The sequence below is a fragment of the Canis lupus genome, chromosome 14 (assembly GCF_048164855.1).
Source record: "Canis lupus baileyi chromosome 14, mCanLup2.hap1, whole genome shotgun sequence".
Classification (NCBI taxonomy): Eukaryota; Metazoa; Chordata; class Mammalia; order Carnivora; family Canidae; genus Canis; species Canis lupus.
Window position 1 is genome coordinate 22,512,695 of NC_132851.1, and position 23,317 is coordinate 22,536,011.

General features: G+C 36.2%; 1 pseudogene; it reads right to left on the reverse strand.

Annotated features, from left to right (window-relative positions):
• Window positions 1-23,317, reverse strand: part of LOC140604353 (metalloendopeptidase OMA1, mitochondrial-like) — a 46,392-nt pseudogene that overhangs the window by 10,856 nt on the left and 12,219 nt on the right.

Below are 23,317 nucleotides of genomic sequence, written 5' to 3' on the forward strand. Positions count from 1 at the left end.
GCCATGCTCCTTTTCTCTCCAGCATCTGTTGCCACTGTTTCCTTTTTCAGGACTTCCCAAAGGAGTCCTGCCCATTCTCTCCCTGCCTGTTTAATTAACTTCCTCTTATCCTTCAGTTATGAGCTCAATGCAAATTTTTCAGGGAAGTCTTCTTTGACCATCCTAACATTCCTTTGTCATCCTATTACGCTACACATCATTCCTATGTTCAACTTACTATTATTAGCTTACAGTAAGTAGTGGGGAAGGAAGTGAATGATCACCCCCCACCTGACTTTTCAGCTGAGAAATTGGAGGCTAAAAGCAACATACCTAAGATCATGTTACTAATAAGAGTTTGAGGAGTCAGACTTGAGATTTCACATTTCAACATTTCACATTTCAACATTGCCATGTACTCACTTGGGCGATTTTTCTTTAAATCTCTGGTTCTCTTTTCCTTTATTTGTTAAATTCAGATAATAGAAACTAAGAGGATACTTGTTAAGTTCTACAAGAGATAAAGTATATATATATATATGTATATATATATATATACATATATATAGATATATAGTGCTTCTCTAGTCAATAAACTCATTCATGTGTTTTAAGTCTGTTAGCTGAACTACTGATTCTAGTCTATGAAATGATTTTTGTCTTGCTCAAAGACATCAGTATCTCTTCCTATACATGGAAAATGTAAAGCAAAAAGAAAGTCAGTGCTAAATGCAATTATTTTCCTCTTTTCTCCTTTAGCTCATAATATAGTAGCAGAAGAGATTGTGAATGAGACCTTTTGAGGCAATAGAAACAAGCAAAACTAATACTTATTTAGCTTATTTGTCATCCTCCCAAGTGCCTGGTATAGTGTTTATTGCCTTCTCATCTATTCCAATAGACAAAGACCCTTTAAAAGACAGGCTCAAGATGGAGATGCAAATGTTCTGGAGAGAATGAAAGGAAAGATTTCTCATGGGGAAATCAGATTGAACTCACTGTGCTTGTGCTGGTGGATTTGCTAAGAGATGGAGCTATGGAAACAGACAAGATGGTAGTTAAAGAAGTTGTCTAAGAGGGAAAAAAAAAAGAAATAAAAAGAAAAAGGAAAAAGAAAAAAAAAAGAAATGAAATAGAAGAGAGGATAATCACCAACCATCAAGAGGTATTTCATTCCAGATTCTTGACACTTGCTCTGTGTTTGATCCACCAGGCCACCTGGGGTGCTCTATAATATTATTAAGTCCGAAGTATAATTGATGTCCTCTGAATCATATTCCTAAGCTAGTAAAAGTAGAACACAGACAAAGGATATTTATAGAAATTATAGTACTTCAATAGCAAGGGAATATAAAAGTACTATTCTTTAAAGATTTTATTTTAAGCTAAAGATGAGAGATAGATAATTGGAAAACTCACATGTATATGACTTAATATAAATTATCTAATTCATTTAACCTCAAAACTAAAATAAGCCACATAAAAATAGCTACATTAGAGGCAGTAATTACACATATTTAAAACTAGTTAGAGAGAGCTGGTTGAGATCATTGATCTGTATAGCAAGATGTTTTTATGTACGAGAACAGGCAAGGGAATTGTAGTAAAACAGACCTGGGTTCAAATTCTAGCCATGCCATTCATTGTATTATCTCTGTGACATTAAGGCTAGCAAATTAAATGTAGGGGTCATAATGCCTACATTATAGGATGCATATGATTAATAGGATTGAAAATAATATGAGTAATGTCCATATACTAACACCTATAATATAGTCTATTTCACAAATTCTGTTTTCCCCCCTTAAGGCATTTGTTCTTTCTGACTCTGATTTTCTCAGTACATTCTTATTTTTTAAACAGGAGAGAAAGGATAAAATATCTCTGAATACTAAATGGTATACAGTTGCCATGCTGCTGGAAACCAGAAAGTAAATGTGTTTTGTTTACCGGGATGATGCTACTCTCATCCACTGTCCACCTGATTCCTTCCTCCTCCTCTACCTTTTCAACTCAATTTCTTTAATAAATACAGTGCTATTCAAGTTATCTACATCTTCTTTTATGAATGTTGGTATTTATTGACTTTCAAATAATTTTTCCATGTCATCTATTCACCAGTAGGTGAATTTATTGGTATGAAGTTGTATATAATATTCCATCAATATTTTTATATACATAACATCTATATTGATGTCTCATCTGTCATTGTAATATTGGTAATATGTGTCTTCTTCATTATATGTACTTTAACTAGAGATTTATCACATTTATTGATATCCTTAAAGAACCCATTTTTTAATTTTTGATCTGGTTTTGGGTTTTTTTTCTGTCATTTTTTCCTACTGTTGTTTTTCTTTTCTTTTTTTTTTCTTCTTTTTTCTTTTTTTATTTATTTATGATAGTCACACAGAGAGAGAGGCAGAGACACAGGCAGAGGGAGAAGCAGGCTCCATGCACCGGGAGCCCAATGTGGGATTCGATCCCGGGTCTCCAGGATCACGCCCTGGGCCAAAGGCAGGCGCTAAACCACTGCGCCACCCAGGGATCCCTACTGTTGTTTTTCTGTTTTTTTATTCCACTTATAGCCACTGTAGCCTTTATTATTTCCTTTATTGCTAACTTTAAATTTTATTTCTCCTCATTTTAATTTCTTAAGATGGAAGCTGAGGTTATTTATTTGAGATTTTTTTCTTAATATTTATATTTTATTTACAAATCATATTACAAATAATAGATATTTATTTCATTACAAATTAACCTCTAATTCTGCTTTAGCAGTGTCCTGCACATTTTGAGATTTGGTGTTTTAATTTCATTGAGTTCCAAGTACTGAATTTTAAAAATTTCTTTTTTGATCTTTTTTTGGCCCAAAGTTATTTGGGAACGTATTATTTAATTTCTCATGTTTGAGGATTTTTCAGATATCTTTGTTACTGATTTCTAATTTTATTTCATTGTGATGAAATAACGTATTTTTTACTGGAATTACCTTACATTTTGGGGGAGAAGGGCCCAGAATATATTCTACCTTGGCAAATATTCTGTGTGCACATCAAAAGAAATATCATAATGTTATTGAGTATTGTGGTCTGTAAATGCCAATTAAGTTGGCTGATAGTGTTGTTTTAGTCTTACCTATCTTACTGATTTCTGTGTACATTTTCTGTCAATTAATGAGGAAGTAATCTTGAAATCTCTGATTTTAATAGTGGATTTGTCTATGTCATCTTGAAGTTTTACTAATTTTTCTTTCAGTATTTGGAATTTCTGTTGCTTGAGGCATAAACATTTAGGATTGTTATGAATTTTTCCATTCTTTATTATGAAATACCTTTTCCTTATCATAGTAGGATTATTTGTTTTGAAATCTATTTTATTAAAAATTAATTAAGCTACTCTGCTTCCTTTGATTAGTGTTAATATATTGTTTTATTTTATTTTAATCTATTTTTATTTTAATCTTTTTGTCGTCTTTATATGTAAAGTTGTTTTATTACAGAGTATATAATTGAGTCTTGTATTTAATGCAAATGTGGCTTTACTGTCTTCTCCTTCACAATGTTTCAGTGAAAATCTGCTGTCCTCATTTTGTTCCTTTGTATATAATGTCTTTTTTTTTTTTCTTTAGCTATTTTAGGACTTCTTTTTATCACTGATTTTAAGCAATTTGAATGTAATGGGCCATATTATTTTCTTCGTGTTTTTGGCATTTGTGTTCATTAAGCTTCTTATGTATACAACTTATTATTTTCAACAAATTTGGAATATTTTCAGCCATTATTTCTTCAAAAATTATTTTTCTCTCCTCTCTTCTCTCATTTGAGAACTCTAATTACTCATATATTAGGCCTCTTGAAGTTCCACAGCTGATCGATCCTAACAATTTTTTTCAACCATTTCTTCTCTATGAGCTTCATTTTATAGTTTTTACTGTGGTGTCTTCAAATTCACTAATCTCTTCTTCTGCAGTGTCTACTATGACATCCATCCCATTCAGTGTATCCTTCATTTCAGACGTTGTCGTTTTAATCTATAAAAGTTCAATTTAGGTATTTTTAAAAATATCTTTTATGTCTCTCTCTATATTTTAAATATCCCTTCTGGATAGATGAACATACAGAACACTGTTATAATGTCTGATTTAATGTGTTTTCTACTAATTTTATTCTGTGTTCATGTTGTATCCGTTTCAACTGATTGGCTTTTTCCCCTCAGTATTGATTGCATTTTCCTGCTGTTTTTATGAACTTTTAATCTTTTTTGGATGCCACAATTGTGAAGGTTTTTTGGGGGGAGTACTTTCCAAAAATATTCTGAAGCTTTGTACTGAGATGTGATTAGGTTATATGAAAATGTTTTGTTTCTTTGAGTCTTCCTTTTAAGGCCTGTTCGATCAGAATAGGCAGTTTTTAATACAGGTTGAATTTTCCCCACTATTGAAGCATAATTATTCTGAGTGTACTACCTAATGCCCAGTTCATGATGAGACTTTCTGCTCTGAGTAGTTGGAACAGACACTATTAGTGACATTATGTGACCTCTGGATGTTGTTCCTTTTCATTCTTTTAGTATATTTTTTTCCCCTCAGCTTTGGGTACTTTTCTTATGTGCTTATGCTTATCAGTATCCAGTGAGTATCTTGGATAGTATCTTAGATAATCTTCACCAAACTCTAAGATTTTCTCTCTGTTAAGCTTTCTCTTCTCTGGTATTTTGCCCTGTGGACTCTTGCTGTCTTGTCTTTCCTGGGCTTCCTGCTTCATTTCCTCAACTCTGGGAGACAGCCTGGATTCCCTCTTCTTGCACTACAGTCTGGAAACTCTCTCCAGGCAATAATCTGAGACAAGCATGAGATTCATCACATTTGTTTCCCATATCTTGATTGTCACTGTCCTTTAATATGTGATGTCCAATATACTGAGAACTGCAGTTTCACATATTTTGACAAGTTTTCTGTTTTTTTTCCCTGGTGTTAAGATAAATTATATCCCTTTAATTTCATTTCTCAAGAAGTAGAAGTCATAAATCAGATCTAGCTTTTGGTTCTAGGTCTATACTTTACTTACTTTGAAAAGTCAGTAACCACAGTAGATACTTTATTGGTCCACATGGAGATTAAATATCTACTTTATTTCCAAAACTTTTTTTTTTCTTTTTTCAAATCAGATATAACATTTATGTGAATGACTAGAACCAATTGGCAGGGAAATAATAATACTGTACTCTGTAATGATACAATATATTTATTCTTTCTTCCCTCCTTTAGAAAGTTCAACCACCTAGGAAAAATCATTTGAAAACTGAAAAAAAATTGCACTATGCAAATGATTTAATTTGAAATTAAATTTTAAATCTATACATATTTTGTTTTTTTGTCTTTATTTTCCTGGAGGGAACTCAGAACAGCCTACAGTGACAAGTAAGGACAATAGCAAACTCTTTTTGCCAAGTGATAAGTTTTATTTTCCATAGTTATTGCCCTTCATGTGAGAATTTTTAATTACCAAGCATAAAAAGTGATTATAAAAATCTAACTGAGCACCTGGCTGTCTCAGCTGGAGGAACATGCAACTTGATCTCAGGGCCATGAGTTCAAGCCCCACATTGGGTGTAGAGATTACTTAGATAAAAAAATATTTTTAAAAAATCAAATAGAAAGATTTTGAAATTTTGCAAAAAAATATATTATGGCTCTTCATGCTTAAATCACACTAATACTTCCTGATGAACTTCAAATTCAAATTCCGTATGACTCATGTAATGCAGCCCTATTATCTTAAAATTTGAAGTCTGCATGGCCCACAGATCCTTCATGAAATTATCTTTCTTCCCTGGGCATTTGGACCTTCTGTTTGTTGTACCTACAAAGTTATCTCCTACAGTAAATCCTTCAGACACATTATTTCTGCTGCTCTAGTATTTTTTTCCATGATTATTATGTGGCTGGATTCCTTTCAACATTTAAGTTTCAACTCAAATATTACTTCCCTAAGAAGTCTTTTTTGGCTATGCTAGTTAATGTTGTGGGCTTATCTACTATGGTAGTGGTCAGAATTTTAAGATGACCGACAAGTACCTACAACTTTGTATAATCTACTGTCTCTGAATACGCAGGAGTCCTGTGAATATGTTGGGAGATCCCTGTCATCATTGTGCTATGTTATTTGGCACAAGGAAGTATACAGATGTAATTGTGTCCCAAATAACTTGACTATAAATTAATCCAAAGGGCAATTATCCTGGGTGGCCCTGAGCTAATCAGGCAAGCCTTTTGAAAGAGATATTCTTCTGTTTATGTGGAGGAAGCAATCATTTTCTGAGGGTCTATGGAGGGAGACGCATGGCATGGACCTAAGGGCAGCCTCAAGATGCTGATATTACCTCCGACCAACAGCCAACAAAGAAATAAGGACTTTAGTCCTACAATTAATTGCAAGGAACTGAATTCCGCCATCAACATGAATGAGCTTGGAAGAATAACCTGAGCTCCACATGAGAATGTAACTCCAGTCAACATTCTGATAGGGGCCTGATGAGACCTTCAGCAGATGGCTCAATTAACTGATGCCCAGACTCCTGACCTAGGAAAACTGTGAGTTGATAAATTGTGCTGCTTTAAATTGCTAAATTTCTGGAAATCTGTTATGCAGAAATAGAAAATGAATATGCTCCAAACCACTCTCTATCATGCTGCTTTGCTTTATTTTTCTTCGTAGCTGAAAACTCTTTGAAATTATCTTATATGTGTTTCTTGTTTATTTCCATTATCTACCCCTAGAATTTACATTCTACTAGAAAAGCAGTTTTGGTTGTCATTCAGCCAGGTTGATTCTGACTATTTTGGCTATTTGGGAGGTAGATTGGAGAGAACTATAAATCTGTTTCTGTTTTGCTGTTTTAAAAAAAGAGAAGCTAATATATACTGTATAATATTGACATTTTCTCAGTGGGACAAAATAATCTTTCTTTGGTATTCTTCAATTTACTAAATAATTAAATATGAAAGAAAGACTAAAAATTCTTGAAAATGAGAGAAGCACCAAGCCAAAATTTCACATAAATCAGCGGCATGCAGCTCTGTTATTTTTCAAATAATACAATTGTTTATGGAAGCCATGCAACATTTCAGCACAGAATTTTATTTTGCATAATGAATTTTTTTTTTTTTTTTGGATTTCACCCTCTGTAGTTATTGTGACCACATGTGGTACTGGTGCCAGAACATTCTTCCCTGGTGTGTTTCATGCCCAACATGATCCTCATATTCAGGGCTTCCAGCAGATTCTGTCTGTTTTGTGAATTATTGCTATTGTTATCCTGAAAAGGTAATCAGCAACTGCCTGTGCCAAAGAGGAGGGAGAGAGAGCTACAGGATTGTCCTTGTCCTCTTATGGGGAGAACTGAACTATGGGGCACTCTTTCCTTTTTACTGAACTAGCAAGCAAAAAAAAATATATTGTTCATTGTTTTTAATCATCATATTTTCAGGTAATGTATTCCTTTGGGTAGAAATTCTTCAAGTCTAGAACTTTGTGGCCTGTTATATTCATGTTAAGTCTTAGAACTAAACAAAAAAATGTTGCATTTGTTATCACCTTGAATTCCAATGTATTGCAACATTCAGGGTGTGCTCTTCCCTACTGTCTAATGTTTGTGGCTGTTAGCAACTATAAACGTGTGTAATATGCAATCTCACCCTCAAATCCTAGGTCTTTAAAATGTCACCAATTATTTTGGATTAAGATGCCTGCCTTCAGCTGGTCAATCTGTTAATGAAAGCCCTAAATCCTACCCTCTCCATTTAAACCAGTTTCAATAATATCATCTGAATCCATCCCGAGATTTCAAACCTGGCAAACAGCTTCAGACATATGTGTGGAAGTATTAATCAGTATCTTTTTGCTATGAGTTAAAAGATTCTAGAAATCACCCTCTCCAAAAGAAATATCCTGATCCTCATTGGCATCTAAAATTTTACCATTGAATTAAAAAAAAATTGTGCTCAAGATTTACTGCTTACAGAGTGATGGAGGTAATATACAAAATCTCTCATATAATGCATTTTTGTTCCCTGAAACAGAAATCCAGTTTAACCTGGTAGGCAGAAAAGCATATTGAAAAAGGACCAGCCAGGGAGTCCTGGTTTAAATCTTGCCTCTATCTCTCATTAGCACAGTCTTGAAAACTTCTGGGCAAAACCTAATACAATAGCACTTAACTTACTAGATTATCATAAATATATCAGATAACATAAGACAAAGACTAAAATAAAACATGATTATTAGTAGCTATTATTATTATTCTTTTAGATGGTCACCTAAAATACTAAGGCATTTATTGAGTGTTTTCTATATGCAGTTCACTAGATATACACAGAAATGGAATAGGTTTTGTTTTATGTGTCTTCCAGGACAAAGGAAGAATCAAATAAGGAAACTCTATGAAGAGACAAAGTTCACTCTATTCCAAAGAAAATAAAAGATAAATTACTATTTATCTGTGAAAATTAATACAGGGAAACTTCACTAAAATGGAGTTGAAAGGCCAGAAAGGGAAACTCTCATGGCCCTACCACTTGTTGTCAAGCAGCCCAGCCAATGAATGAGAGACAGTCACAACTCAGTTAAAGAAAAGCCACTAAAAAAAAAAGGAAAAAAAAAAAAAAAAAGAAAAGAAAAGCCACTACACTTCAAACTCGCACTTTACTTCCATGGTCTTTTTGTTTATAACAGCCCTTCCCAAACTCCCCCTTTCCTCTATAAAAGAGTGTTGCTCTCCTTTGTTCTCAGGCTTGCCTATGGTTTTGCCATAGCTTGCTTATCCCTGACTGCAATTCTCTGCTTTTCCTGAATAAACATTTTGCTGGTAAAATAACTGACAATTTTATTCTTAAGGTTAACAAGTCATGTTAGTAATGTTGTTGCTACTATTAATTGACTGATGATTTCCTATAGGCAAGATAACCTTGCTAATTGCTTTCATGTATTGTTAAATCTTCACAACACAATAGTTACTACTATTTTATGGCAAAACATACTGACCACGGTCACAAAGAGCTATGGAGCTATGTATGATTTGACCTCAGGTATGTCAGATTACAGAGAGGATAACAAATGGGACCTATAGGACTGCTGACTTGTAAGTATGATGTAATTCTCAATTAGACTTTGTATAACTTCACTTAAATTACTAAAGATTTATTAAAGTACTTAAACTCTGGATTAGTTATCATGGAGGTCTTACCTGATACTATGACATTTATTCCACATGGATATTTGGGGAACTTTGGGGATTTCAAATAACGTAATTGTAAATTTTGAAAGCATTTTGGAAAATTTGATTTGTAATAAGGAATATTTAGTCTTCCTCCCCTTTTCCTGCACAGAGCTCCCCAAACCCTTGTAATTTCTTAACTGGTGAGAGCAATGAAGTGCGTTTTGTTATGTTAACGAATGACTTTCAGAAAGCACCTGAGGATGGGAACTGGCTACCAGTGGATCTAACCTTGTCTTTAGAGAGTTGAAACGTTCAGTTCCACCCCACTGACCTCCAGAAATGGGAGATGGGTTAGAGATTGAATCAATTGTCACTGGCCAATGATAAAATCAATCATCCTGTATAATAAAGCCTCCATGAAACCTCAAAAGAACCAGGTTCAGAGAGTTTGAGTTGATGAAAATATGGAGATGGGAGAAAGTAGTGTGCCTAGGAGAGGGCATGGTAGCTCTGTGCCTCCTCTCACATAGCTTGCTCTATGCATCTCTTCTATCTGGCTGTTCTGAGTTCCTTCCTTTTATAATAAACTGGTAGAATGACTGGGTGGCTCAGTGGTTGAGCATCTGTTTTCAGCTTGGGTCGTGATCCCAGTGTCCTAGGATGGAGCCCGGCATCAGGCTCCCCACAGGCAATCTGCTTCTCCCTCCACGTATGTCTCTGCCTCTCTCTGTGTCTCTCATGAATAAATAAATAAAATCTTAAGAAAAAAATAAAATGGTAATTCTCTGAGTTCTGTGAGCCATTCTAGCAAATTAATCCAACCTAAGAGGGGGTGGTCTTATAGGACTGAACCTTCTGTCTGTAGAATCTGGTGCCATTTGGATAGTGTCAGAATTGAGTTGAATTCATGTTGCTGGTATCTGAGAATTGCTTGTTGAAGGTATTGGAAAACCGCCTCCCCCATGTTGGAATTGGGTCTCAGACATCAAAACAATTTGCAAAAATAATTGAAGACATAAAGAGAAGGGCATAGTTGTGGATTAGCAAATGACCATAACATCACAAATAGTTACAAATACAGGTTCAATGACATCTAAAGCATCCCATGAAGTTAGTTAAAATGATGTAGAAACGTATTAATGACTTTATAAGAATTATACCCATAAGAAACCTCTAATAGCTGCTGATGGTAGTGATAATGGCTAAGCGACTTAAACCAATATGACTCAATAAAATTAAATGCATGTATTTGCAAATTTATGTATCTGTGTATCATCTCAGGGTGTAGCAAGCAATCCTATATGAATGCCAAGGACTGGAGCTGATTCTGTTCAGCAAGTATTTTAGTGTATTTTCACTCAAACTGTATTCAAAGAGGATAAGAAATCATCCTGCAAGGCTCTTTTCATTTGCTATTCAAGTGTGATCTGCACAATTCTGGCTACAAAGGTTAAACTTGAGTGAGCCAGCTTGGGTACTTTTCTTGGTGGATCTTCTAAGGTTTTGCACACCTGGATAGATTGGACAACTGCCCAAGGTATATGGCTTTAAGGACACCAACATGAACTCATATCCTGCAGACAGCCATCCAGTCTTCTGAAATGGTGGCACTGGGATCATATCAATGGAACTTTAATTTTTAGGTCATGGTGCTAATTCTAGTAAAGACAGGCTGGATTGTTCTGGTTACAGAGATTTCATTGAGAGTTTTTGTTCCTTTTCTAAAAACAACCTTGATAAGAGGAAATTAAAAATCTTTAGTGGAGAGGAGAGAATTAGAAGAAGGAAATTAGGGCTTTCAGATTATGGGTATCTTTTGCAAAACAGGCTTTTAGTAGAAAAGAAGATACTTGAATCAGACAGCAATCCATTCAATGTAAGGATTCAGTAGAGCTTAAATCCCTGAATTTTAACATTGCTTTACGCTAGATAACAATCTACCAAGTGAAAATTTTCGTGACTTTAAAATAAGTAATAATAATACATGCTTCATTGGATTTGTGGAGATCAAATGAGATAATTTATGAAAATTGTCTTCTACACATCTTTACCCTACCTTAATCAAGATAATTTATTTTTTTCTCAAATTTACCAAAGTCCCAGAAATTATCTTTGTGGGTTTTATATTCTTTTAGACATGATTGATTTTAACTAGGTTATTGATTTTATGTCTATCATTATTATAAATATATTTATCATATTTTCCAATGTTAAAGTTATTTTTATTCCTATCATTTCATTACTAAGCATTTATTAGTTCTATCACCAGGTGTTATTGCAGTTGTATGTGAGTTTAGAATGTCAAAACAGGACATCAAACAATTGATGTTTTGGAAAAATGTGTTTTAGTTTGATGATCAAGTATTGATAATAACTGAGTATCCTCTGAAGGCTTATATTTGATACTTAACGAAAAATGAGTTTAACATTTATTCTCCTAGTATGACATTTTTTCCCCAAGATCTGTGAAAATTTATGAAGTCATGCGGTTTTAGATTTTAAATCTGAACATTTGAGGAAATATTTAGTGCAACCCTTCAATTCATAGATGAAGAAACCCAGGCCCAATATTTATGATATTGTCTATTAAATAAGTTACAAGATAGGAGTATGCACTTATATACAAATAATTATATATAATAATGAGGAAAACAATACACAACCTGTCAATGGACCACAAGGCTGTCATCTGGAACACTCTTCCCCACTCCTTCGTTTCACTCTTAAACCTCTCCTTATTTAAAATTTCTGTTCAGTTGCTTTTCTTTAGAGAAGCTCTCCTTGTGTATCTCTTGTGTGTCGAATACACACTTCCTTACATTGTCAAATGAAATGAAATGTATAGAGAACTTTTTTGGTGTCCAGTTTCACACTTAAAAAAATACATTGTGGAAAGATCACTTAACTGGAAATCTACCGTCTCAGCAAATACTCAGCTATACAATATATTACTGTTTACTGTAGGTATAGTGTAGTGCAGCAGATCCCTAGAGCTTATTCCTTTTGCTCCACTGAAACACTATGCCCATTGATTATAATTTCCACCTTTGCATGTATTACTTTCTCATTAATGTGCATATCCCCACTAAACTCTGTGTTCCAATACAGCAAGGGCACTCCCTGCCAGATGTTTCTCACCATGGAGTTCCCAGTGTTGAATACAAATATTGGCACATTATATATGCTCAATAAATATTTATTGGATTAACAGTAAATAAGCAAAATGTAATCCAATGCTATTTTGAAAGTAATCTTTAAAAAATCTAGAATTTTAGGGGACATTTTTCTGACTACATTTGTCATCCTGGTGGTCTTTAGAATCATGTAAGTCCCCAGTTTATTCTTTTTTTTTTTAGATTTTATTTATTTATTCATGAGAGAGAGAGAGAGAGAGAGGCAGAGACATAGGCAAAGGGAGAAGCAGGCTCCATGCAGGGAGCCTGATGTGGGACTCGATCCTGGAACTCCAGGATCACACTCTGGGCCAAAGGCAGGCACTTAACTGCTGAGCCACCCAGGTGTTCCCCCAGTTTATTCCTAATCATAAATATTTCTGGAAGAATTCTTAGGTACCTCTTCTGCCTGTATTGCAGAGCAAATCTCTGTGTGTGTTTGTGTGTGTGTGTTGAGAGAGAAAGAAAGAAGGAGAGAGGGAAGGAGAGAGAGGGAAAGAGAGGAAATAGAGAAGTAAAACATTAAGAAGCAAAGATCAGTTTGTTGCAAAGAAAGGGACAGGTTCCATGAAAGACAAAATGAATAACACTTGTGGTGAAACCCTAATATTAAAGACATTAAAATATTAAGTATGGGGAATGTGTGGCTAATAGTCATTTTACCCTCACACCATATGAATCTATATCTTATACAATAGAGGATGTGATTATAATGTTTTTCTAAATATAAAGTAACAGTAACAACTGTATTACTTTTTGAAGTTCACTCAGTGATGTGTGTCCATTCTGTGATTCAAATCTCTATTCTTATTAACCCCATTTCGAAACAATAAAGTGAGGTTAATCATAATAACTCATGTAGTACTTATTATATAGTCAGATACTCTTGCTGAAGCATATATGTGTACTAACTTATTCCCAAATCCTCATGATGTACGTATACTTCTTTTCAAAATCCCAAAATTGGAACTGAATCTTAAGTACATTTATTGTAATGTCACAAAACAACGTGGTTGCTCATCATGAATTTCCTCTCTGCCTCCTTCCCACTAATGGGGAAATGTAGAATGTGATCAACATTGAACCAGCCTTCTTAAATCCAGAAAACAGGCCATATTTTGAGGATGGCAGAGCCACTGCACAAGCCTGGATCCTTGGATAACCTGGAGAATGGAACAGTTTACCTACAGTTGACCACCCACCTAGTTTGGGGCTATTACAGCTGAGGGAAAGAAATGCTTATCTTATTTAAGCCACTGCAATTGGTAGTGAATTTATTATCAGACATTACCCTGGTCTCTAATAGCAAACAAACAAACACGCTGTCTACCCCAGTATTTTGGGGATGGGTAGAAAGTTCTTGAACCAGGTAGAACTGAAATAAAGTTTCAAATAAAAGAAAACCCTCATGAACAATATCATGGCTTGTCAAATAGCAAAATCATAGCTTCTCATTTCTGCAAGGAAGAGATATATACTCTAGTAAATGCACCATATCTAGAATCTCAATGTTGCAGGCCAACATATCTAATATTGTCATCACATGAACATATCCATCTGCTGAGATAGATTAAAATGGACCAAGTTCTTGAGCCTGATGTATAAAAACAATGCCAGCTTTTGAATTTACAGTAAGAAATCATTGTCACACAATCAGAGATTGTCAAGTTCATGTAACCAATTTATTTTCCTCATGTAGTCAAGATGAACAGGATGCCAAATTATAATCAGAAGCTACTGCACAATTTTATGAGAACTGGATATACTCAAAGCCTATATAATCAGCCCCTTGAGTCCCTGTAGGCAGATGTACACGGGAAGCCAAATTTTAATCAGAGGTTGCTTCATGATCGTGGAATCAGTTGTAAGGAGTTTGATGATTCAGATGTCACGTGGTGCATCTCACAACCGTGATTCTCTTGGCAATGGGAACAGATATGCTCTTGCACATCTTTAGCTAAGATCACTGTCGTAATGGTAAGCCTTTTCCATCTGCATTTCCAGATTTGGAGTGATATTATCATGAGGATCAGAAAAACTCAAAGTCAAAACAAAGGCTAAGGGTTATCCACTTCTGCCCTATTTGTTTCCACTTCATGTGTTTGCCTCATTTTCCTATGATTCCTCTTCTGAACCACTTATTCTGTTTTTAGCTCTGTGGCTACATTAGTTTGAACTAACATGCCATACTTTTGCTGCAGTTTCCTTAGTTGATTTATTGCTTAGTTTTCAGAGGGGAACTTTGTTTCAAACACTTCTGCATTTTGAGGGCCCATAATTATAGCTCTCAGCTACTAACAATAAAATAAACTTTTTCCAAAGTTACTTTTTTTTTTAATTGGTGTTGAATTTACCAACTTACAGAATAACCCCCAGTGCCCGTCACCCAATCACTCCCACCCCCCGCCCTCCTCCCCTTCTACCACCCCTAGTTCGTTTCCCAGAGTTAGCAGTCTTTACGTTCTGTCTCCCTTTCTGATATTTCCCACACATTTCTTCTCCCTTCCCTTATATTCCCTTTCACTATTATTTATATTCCCCACATGAATGAGAACATATAATGTTTGTCCTTCTCCAACTGACTTACTTCACTCAGCATAATACCCTCCAGTTCCATCCACGTTGAAGCAAATGGTGGGTATTTGTCATTTCTAATAGCTGAGTAATATTCCATTGTATACATAAACCATATCTTCTTTATTCATTCATCTTTCGATGGACACCGAGGCTCCTTCCACAGTTTGGCTATTGTGGACATTGCTGCTAGAAACATCGGGGTGCAGGTGTCCCGGCATTTCATTGCATCTGTATCTTTGGGGTAAATCCCCAGCAGTGCAATTGCTGGGTCGTAGGGCAGGTCTATTTTTAACTGTTTGAGGAACCTCCACACAGTTTTCCAGAGTGGCTGCACCAGTTCACATTCCCACCAACGGTGTAAGAGGGTTCCCTTTTCTCCGCATCCTTTCCAACATTTGTTGTTTCCTGCCTTGTTAATTTGTCCCATTCTCACTGGTGTGAGGTGGTATCTCATTGTGGTTTTGATTTGTATTTCCCTGATGGCAAGTGATGCAGAGCATTTTCTCATATGCATGCTGGCAAAGTTACTTTTTATTTTTTTATTTTTTTTTTAAATTTTTATTTATTTATGATAGTCACAGAGAGAGAGAGGCGCAGAGACACAGGCAGAGGGAGAAGCAGGCTCCATGCACCGGGAGCCTGATGTGGGATTCGATCCCGGGTCTCCAGGATCGCGCCCTGGGCCAAAGGCAGGCACCAAACCGCTGCGCCACCCAGGGATCCCTACTTTTTAAAAGAGAAATATTAAGATCAAGTAATATTATGTTACTTATATTTTAAAATTACAAAATTTTATCACTCCTTTATTCTGAGATTTAACTTTGTTCTTAGCTTCTTTATGACATTTGACCCATGTATGCTTTAAAATTTGATAATTTTCCCAGGAAGGTCTTTTGGACCCCTTCTTGCCAAATGATCTCTCAGCATTTTCTTTTTCACAGCACTTATTTCAATGTAGTTAATATAAGGTAACTATTTATTTGCTTGTTTACAGATAAAAGAGATGCCAGTTCCCTGGCAGTACACAAGTCCTCTAGAATAATGGCATCATAATTTTCTGTAATTTCTACAGAAATACAAATGGGTTGAACTTGCACTCCACACACATGGAAGTCCAGATTATTCCAAATGTTTTAGGAATTAATAGGGAACTTAAATTTCTCTTGATCATTTCTGTGTACGAATTCCTATGATAGTACCACGCAAGCTATCTACATTTTGCTACCTGTATCTTTGCACATGTTTTTTTTTTTTAATTTTTTTAAATTTATTTATGATAGTCACAGAGAGAGAGAGAGAGAGAGAGAGAGAGAGAGAGAGAGGCAGAGACACAGGCAGAGGGAGAAGCAGGCTCCATGCACCGGGAGCCCGACGTGGGATTCGATCCCGGGTCTCCAGGATCGCGCCCTGGGCCAAAGGCAGGCGCTAAACCGCTGCGCCACCCAGGGATCCCATGTTTTTTTTTAAATTTATTTTTTATTAGTGTTCAATTTACCAACATACAGAATAACCCCCAGTGCCCGTCACCCATTCACTCCCACACCCCCCCCCGCCCTCCTCCCCTTCTACCACCCCTAGTTCGTTTCCCAGAGTTAGCAGTCTTTACGTTCTGTCTCCCTTTCTGATATTTCCCACACATTTCTTCTCCCTTCCCTTATATTCCCTTTCACTATTATTTATATTCCCCAAATGAATGAGAACATATAATGTTTGTCCTTCTCCTACTGGCTTACTTCACTCAGCATAATACCCTCCAGTTTGCACATGTTTTTAACACCTCCTTGCTCCTTATAGGATATGACCCCTCTTCTTTTATTGAACAGAGTAAAAGTATTTCAAACTTGCCTGAAATGTTGGGGGTGGTGATAATGGTGGTGGTAGAAGGTGGAGTGGTTTCACATTCTAGCACAGCAAATTAAATATGCTCTTGGAATTACCTATTAGAAACACTTAGTGAGAATTACAAAAATCCTGTTTGGATCTCACCCAACCAATGAAATCAGAAGTTCCTGCGGGGGAGCATTGCCTTTTGGTTTTGTTTGTTTTAATTTACCTAAGTTATTTTAAATGCAACCAGGTTTGAGAAACACTGACTAAATCCATTAAATCACTCTAAGGGCCTGATTTTTCATACTAAGAAAGTTCATCAATGTATTTTTACAAATAAACAGTCTCTCTACAAGAGAAATACCTTCCCCTGGCTTCCTGACTTTAATAAAAAGCATTCTTTCCACCATATGAAGTTGATTTGCTGTTTCATTTCTATTTCTCTTGTTAGATTCTAAGCTCCATGAGGACAGGTTTAAGATAATTGTCTTGTTCATTAATGTTTCCCAGGAAAGAAAAATCCCACAGTGCCTGAGACTTCTTAATCACTCAATAAATGTTTGTTGAATGAGTCAATGAATTTACAGTTTCAGAAAATTTGTAACAAATAAAGAATATTTATCCATTTGAAAATTGATGCGCAAAGAATTAAAAAAAGATTTTAGTAGTGAATATTTTTATTAGAAAATGCTTCCGTAGGAGTTTATTAATATAAATTTGCGTTATGAGTAACTTTGATTTCTCATAAAATTATCATACTAGATTATTAAATTTGATTGCAGGCGAGGAATCAGAGAGGAAATAAACTCCTTTTAAACCTCTAGTTTTTCAAACACTGACTCTAAGAATTACTGAAATAAGAAAAAGAATTTCAGATAGTAGGAGATATTATTAAGTATGTATTCCCAACAGGAAACAGGGTGAACAGATTTGGGAACTTCAGCAGGAAACTTCTAGCAAAGATTTGCTGCCGTATGAGAACAGAGAAAGAGGACGGGGGCTAGCCCTTGCTGATACTTGTGTGGGTATCCTTAAAGGGGGGAAGAGAGGAATGGACTTTTTCCACAGCTGAATTCCAGATTTATCCAAAGGAACACATTTTACGCTCCCTGATGTCAACTGTCTCCTGACTCCCTCACTAATTATTACAGATTGGGCATTGTAAACCCATGTCAATCCAGGCACCAATTCTCAATGCTTCTGGTGTATGGTGCCAGTCTGATCTCTGCTTCATTGCTTAATAATAGCAACAATAAAAAATAGTGCCATGTAATGAGCACCAACTGTTTGGCATATCTTTGCATATATTATCTATTGTAATAGCACAGCTAAACCCGGCAATTACCACCGACATTTTACAGATGAAGAAACCAAGGACCAGAAGGTATAAAGAGGTTGTTGGTATTCAGAGTTAGTAAACAGCTCAGTAGCCTCTCAAACTGAGCATTTCTTTGTAGCAGTGTTTCCTGCTAAACCTAAGAAAGAAATCCTTAAAGAATGGAGGTCAAGATTAGATGTGAACATTTAATTTCAGGTCTTCCTTCCAGTCTCTGGGTCAACATAAGGTCCAAACAACAGCTCTGTTCAGACCACCCTTTTTGGATAGCTGAACTCTTTAGTTAACTGAGTAGCCCACAAATAAATGAATTGTCAGTTTGATCTTTTAGAGTCACAACATATGATGTCTTAAAAACAAATCCATGGTTTTGTTGGTCTCAGTCTCGCAGTTGAGATACAATTATTAAATAAATTAGGGATTTATGGCTTTTGTGACTTCTATATCTTATTTGGTCCACTTTATGGTACTTCAGAGATTTAATGGTTAAAAAAATATATTTATCTTGTCCAGCCAAAACCGTGTTTCTTAACCTACCATCAAAAAGGTTTCAGACATAAGAGGCAGGGAGATGGCCAATTCAAACCTTCTTCCAGATGTTTGGGTTTTGAGACAGCCAGTGCTATTTGCCAGCTGGAATGTAATTGGATTTGGGAAAGGATAATTTCCACCATGAAACTTGAATAACTCATTACTTTAGCCTTCAAGACAAGATCCCTGATAGATCTAATCTCAAAACTCTAGAAGGAAAAGGAAAAAAATCGTCTCTTAAAAAGAAGCTATAGAAGCTTAGGACATGAGGTCTGATTTCTCAAAGACGGTGATTCTGAAGGATTAATCAGTGAGACACAGAAAATGCTTTATGCTATGATGGACACTTGTTATTTTCATACCATAGTATCCACAATACAAGTCTCTGCTTGGCTGCTAGTCTTTGCTCGCACTGCTTCTCCAAACCAGAGCAAGTTCAGTCTAACTTTGAGGATTGATCTGGGCTGAGTCCTTCGGGATCTTTTAACTCAAGACAGAACAATTATAACTAGTATTCTAGTACTCAGCCTCAAGCACTAATTGTGTACCCAGTTCAGCTCTATTTCTGAGATGTGGACCTCTTTGGTATTTCCTATTTGGTAACCAGATCCCTATTTTCTTCCTTGTACTTAACTTTTTAAATTTGTGGTTCCGTACCTCTAAAACTGGGATCCAAAATTATTCTTTTCAAGCCAGTTGCAAGAAACTAAAGTTCTGGCCTTGGCTCTTTGCCTTTACGCTTGTGACATTTTTACTCAGTTGCAGAGTTGTGCTAATACCTACCCTCTACCTCAATGCCTATTACTTGCTCTGAATTCCCATCCCTATAGTAAACTTCGTTATCTACTTTTTCCCTATCTCATAATAAATGCTTCTAGAAAATCATTTGTCATTAATTTTTTTTTTTTTTTGCATTGGGATTATATGGATGGACTAGACTTCCTTCTATACTTGTGGTTGCTGGCTCACTCATCTTTCCCAGGGCATTTCTGTTTGCCCCATTTCATTGCATCACTAAACTTTGTGCAGACCTATGACACACAGGATCCCATAAATCCTAGCTGCTGAATACGCACACAAATATCCCATTCTGGTCAGTGTGTGGGATTGCATAACTCTACATGCCATATAGCACTGCTGGCACATTTTCTTGCAGGAACAATCTTCTTCCTGGAAATAATCACAACCAGAAGTATTAAATTTTGCAACACCCTGGGAAACCACTTGAATTATTCCATGAAAGTGAGGAAGATATCAAGTGCCAGTTCTGGAATCAACTTTTGTTAGAACAAGAAAACTGTATTTGTGCTATCTCAATCCCAGAAATTTCTTCCCAAATACTTTGAAAAAAATACATGTGCTTACACTGCTTTATATATTCAGGTATACAGTACCTAAATTTCCCACTTCAAATTGTGAGGATATCTGAGCAATGGAGGTGCTTTTCCAGAGGTCTTTAAAACCAAGATAGGTTCTCATTATTTGGGATGCAGCTCAAAAGCAAAATTCTACCCAAATTTCTGGCTCCATATCAAACCCTAAATCTCTAGGCTGCATTTTGTGGTGTTCATTTTGGCTCCTAAAGACCTATTTTATATAAAGCATTTATCATTAAAATTATAAGAATTATAAACATGTAAATATATGCATATATTTGTATATATGTAAATATATGTATATTTAGAGAAAGACACATGTATGCATGCACACATATGTGACTACTACATGGTATTTTACAAAATTCATTTGTGTGTTATGTTTCATTAAACGTTTTAATATACATTGGAAATTAAATACTATCTCCATTTTATAGATACAGAAGCAGAAACCTTTTTTAAAAGATTTTATTTATTTATATGAGAGAGAGAAAGAATAAGCTGGGGGAGGGAGGAAGAGAGAGAGGCAGACTCTGTGCTGAGCAGAGCCCAACGTGGCACTCAATCTCACGACCCTGAGATCATGACCTGACCAGAAACCAAGAGGCTCTCCCAGAAGCAGAAATCTCAAGTAGGTTGATTAAAATCTCTAGCAAAACCATGAGCTGAATTTAGGTCCTGTGGTTCTAAAAGTCCCTCTGTTTCACCAAGTCTCACTCACCAAGCTCATTGCCTTAGTCATCACCCCTCTCTGTGTTGGGTATCAGTATGGAGTATGTTATTCTGATACATACACTATAAAAGGAAGACACAATCAATTTCAGCAACGTATCCAGTCTGGTAAGTTGTAATATTTTATATGTCACTTATCTTTGAGAAAATATTATTGACTCCATAGATAACCTAGGATAGAAAATTGTATCATTTCCTAGAATTGGAAAGGAGAGTAGCAAAGTCATCAAAACCTGCCCTTGAAAATCAAACATGGATATTTCATTTTTTTATTCATTTAGCCAAACAACACACTTTGATTAAGCATCTACTAAATATCAGCCACTGTGATAGAAATTGAGAATACAATGATAAGAAAAAAATAATGTCTATTCTGAAGCTACTCATAGTTTTGTGGTGAAGGCTGTAAATGGTTTTAATAGAGGTATCTGCAAAAGGTTATGCTGATGTAGAGAGGGAGACTCCACCCTATTTTTGAAATCATAAAAAGCCTTACTAAGTAAAGAGTCACTTAAAGAAGGCAAAGGAGAAAAATATACACCAGCTAAGTGAGAAATTCAGATTGAAGTAAGCCTATATATTAAGACTTAAAAAAATGAAATCATAAACAGCATTCTGGAATTAATGTGTTTTTGATACATAGTATCTTTCTGAGATGAATCACAGATATCCCTGTGAGATTTTTCTACCTATTCCATAGACAGTGGGGTGCCTCTAGGTTTATAAATGGAAGCATGGAAGGAAATCTAAAATCTCTTGGCCAACTCCCTGAATTTGATTTCCCTCAAAAGCAGAGCCTGAGACAAGTGCAAATAAGAATTGGGATGCACACTCAGGAATCGAGGTGAGAGAATGGTTAGGGGAGATAGGGAAAGGAGAAAAGCCAGTCATGGATGTCAAAATATCACAGTGGTGATATCTAGGGCTCAGTTTGGCTTTGGATTCACCAGGAGATACAGAATACACCAGAGTGTTGCCCTACTGCCTATGAGGAATCTGGGACATTCATTGACACACTCTACTCTTCATCCATTGAGGATAAATCCTGGGGCCTCAGCTCCCCAGAACTTCTCACCTGACCTACACTAGAGCACTCCCATGTGAAAAAGCCTTTAGGTGGAGAGATGAACGCTAGCTCTTAGGGAAGCCACGTGTAGGTAATCACATAGGTGGGCCTAGTTTGGTAGGACTAGAAAGAAAATCGTGTGTGTGTGTGTGTGTGTGTGTGTGTGTGCATGTTTCTCTACAAAGTGTGAAACTAGCCTATTCTATCTGGGAGGCATCAGTGGAGACCCCCCTTGAGAGGGCTGTGAATTTTAAGTCATTAGGGTTTTCTTTCTCGTCATCTCCTTCCATGAGTCTGCCTCCATGCTAAATCTGAAACATGCCCAGGCTGTATGGCCCATGATAGAATCTCACTGCCTGCTGGGAAGGTTGACTTTTAAGAGCTGGGGTATCCTAATTGCAGTCAACAGGCTTCTTTTGAATGCCTGTGGGGCTTGGGAAAGCAAACTGTGTGGTTGTTATTTGTCCTCCCTGGGATATACAGTATCAAGAAACAAGGCCTACCTTCCATCTCTTTTGTTGCTCCAGATTGCAAATGACATCCTTGTGTGGGATGCATTAAGATCCTTTGTATCCTGGTATCAGCCGGAGGCCTGCTCAGTGTACTCCCTGGCAGCTCTCATTATGAGGAATAATAAGCAACATGTTTCCTTAAGATTTGTTATCTTTTCTCACTCAGCCCCAGCCAATGTGTCTGCTGGGCATTTTCAGGGCCCTGCTTTGCTGCAGGAACATAGAAAGCGAGATAGCAGAGCAGCATTTGTTATGGGATCCCAGCTGTAAGCCTGACATCTGCTGAGTATTCTCTAACTTTCTTTGAACATAATTAAATACAATCACTAGCCTCCCCCTTGGCCTCCCACCATAGACCCCATTAGAAAAGAAGAAGAATCTGACATTAAACCTATGTGGAAAATGCTGAACAATGAGGCTAATTCATCCTCAGTGCATCCATCCGTTTTTGCTGAAGAAGCATTTGAATCGTTATTGTCCTAAAAATTGCTTTTCTTTTCTTTCTTTCTTTCTTTCTTTCTTTCTTTCTTTCTTTCTTTCTTTCTTTCTTTCTTTCTTTCTTTCTTTCTTTCTTCCTTCCTTCCTTCCTTCCTTCCTTCTTCCTTCCTTTCTCCTTCCCTCTCTCCCTACTGCCCTCCCCTTTTTTTCTTTTCCTTCCTTCATTTTTTGGGGGGTGGAGGGGAGCCTACACAGTTCAGAAATCCTTACAGTGTTCTTTTTTTCTCTCTTTCTTACATCCTTTCCTTAAACAAATATTTATCCAGTACATTCTGATACCCATGCAAGATAGACATCTACCCTTAGGAATTTCAAGTCATCATTTAAAATGAGTTCAGAAACACAGAAGTATAGTTAGTGGGAAAGTCACTGTCTGTGGAGTCAGATGTATGTGGGTGTAAATTTCTCCTCAACTATGTGCTGTTATTTTACTCCATGGGGCCTCCTTTCCTTATGTATAAAGTGGTTACTAGTTTGTAACCTCACTGGGT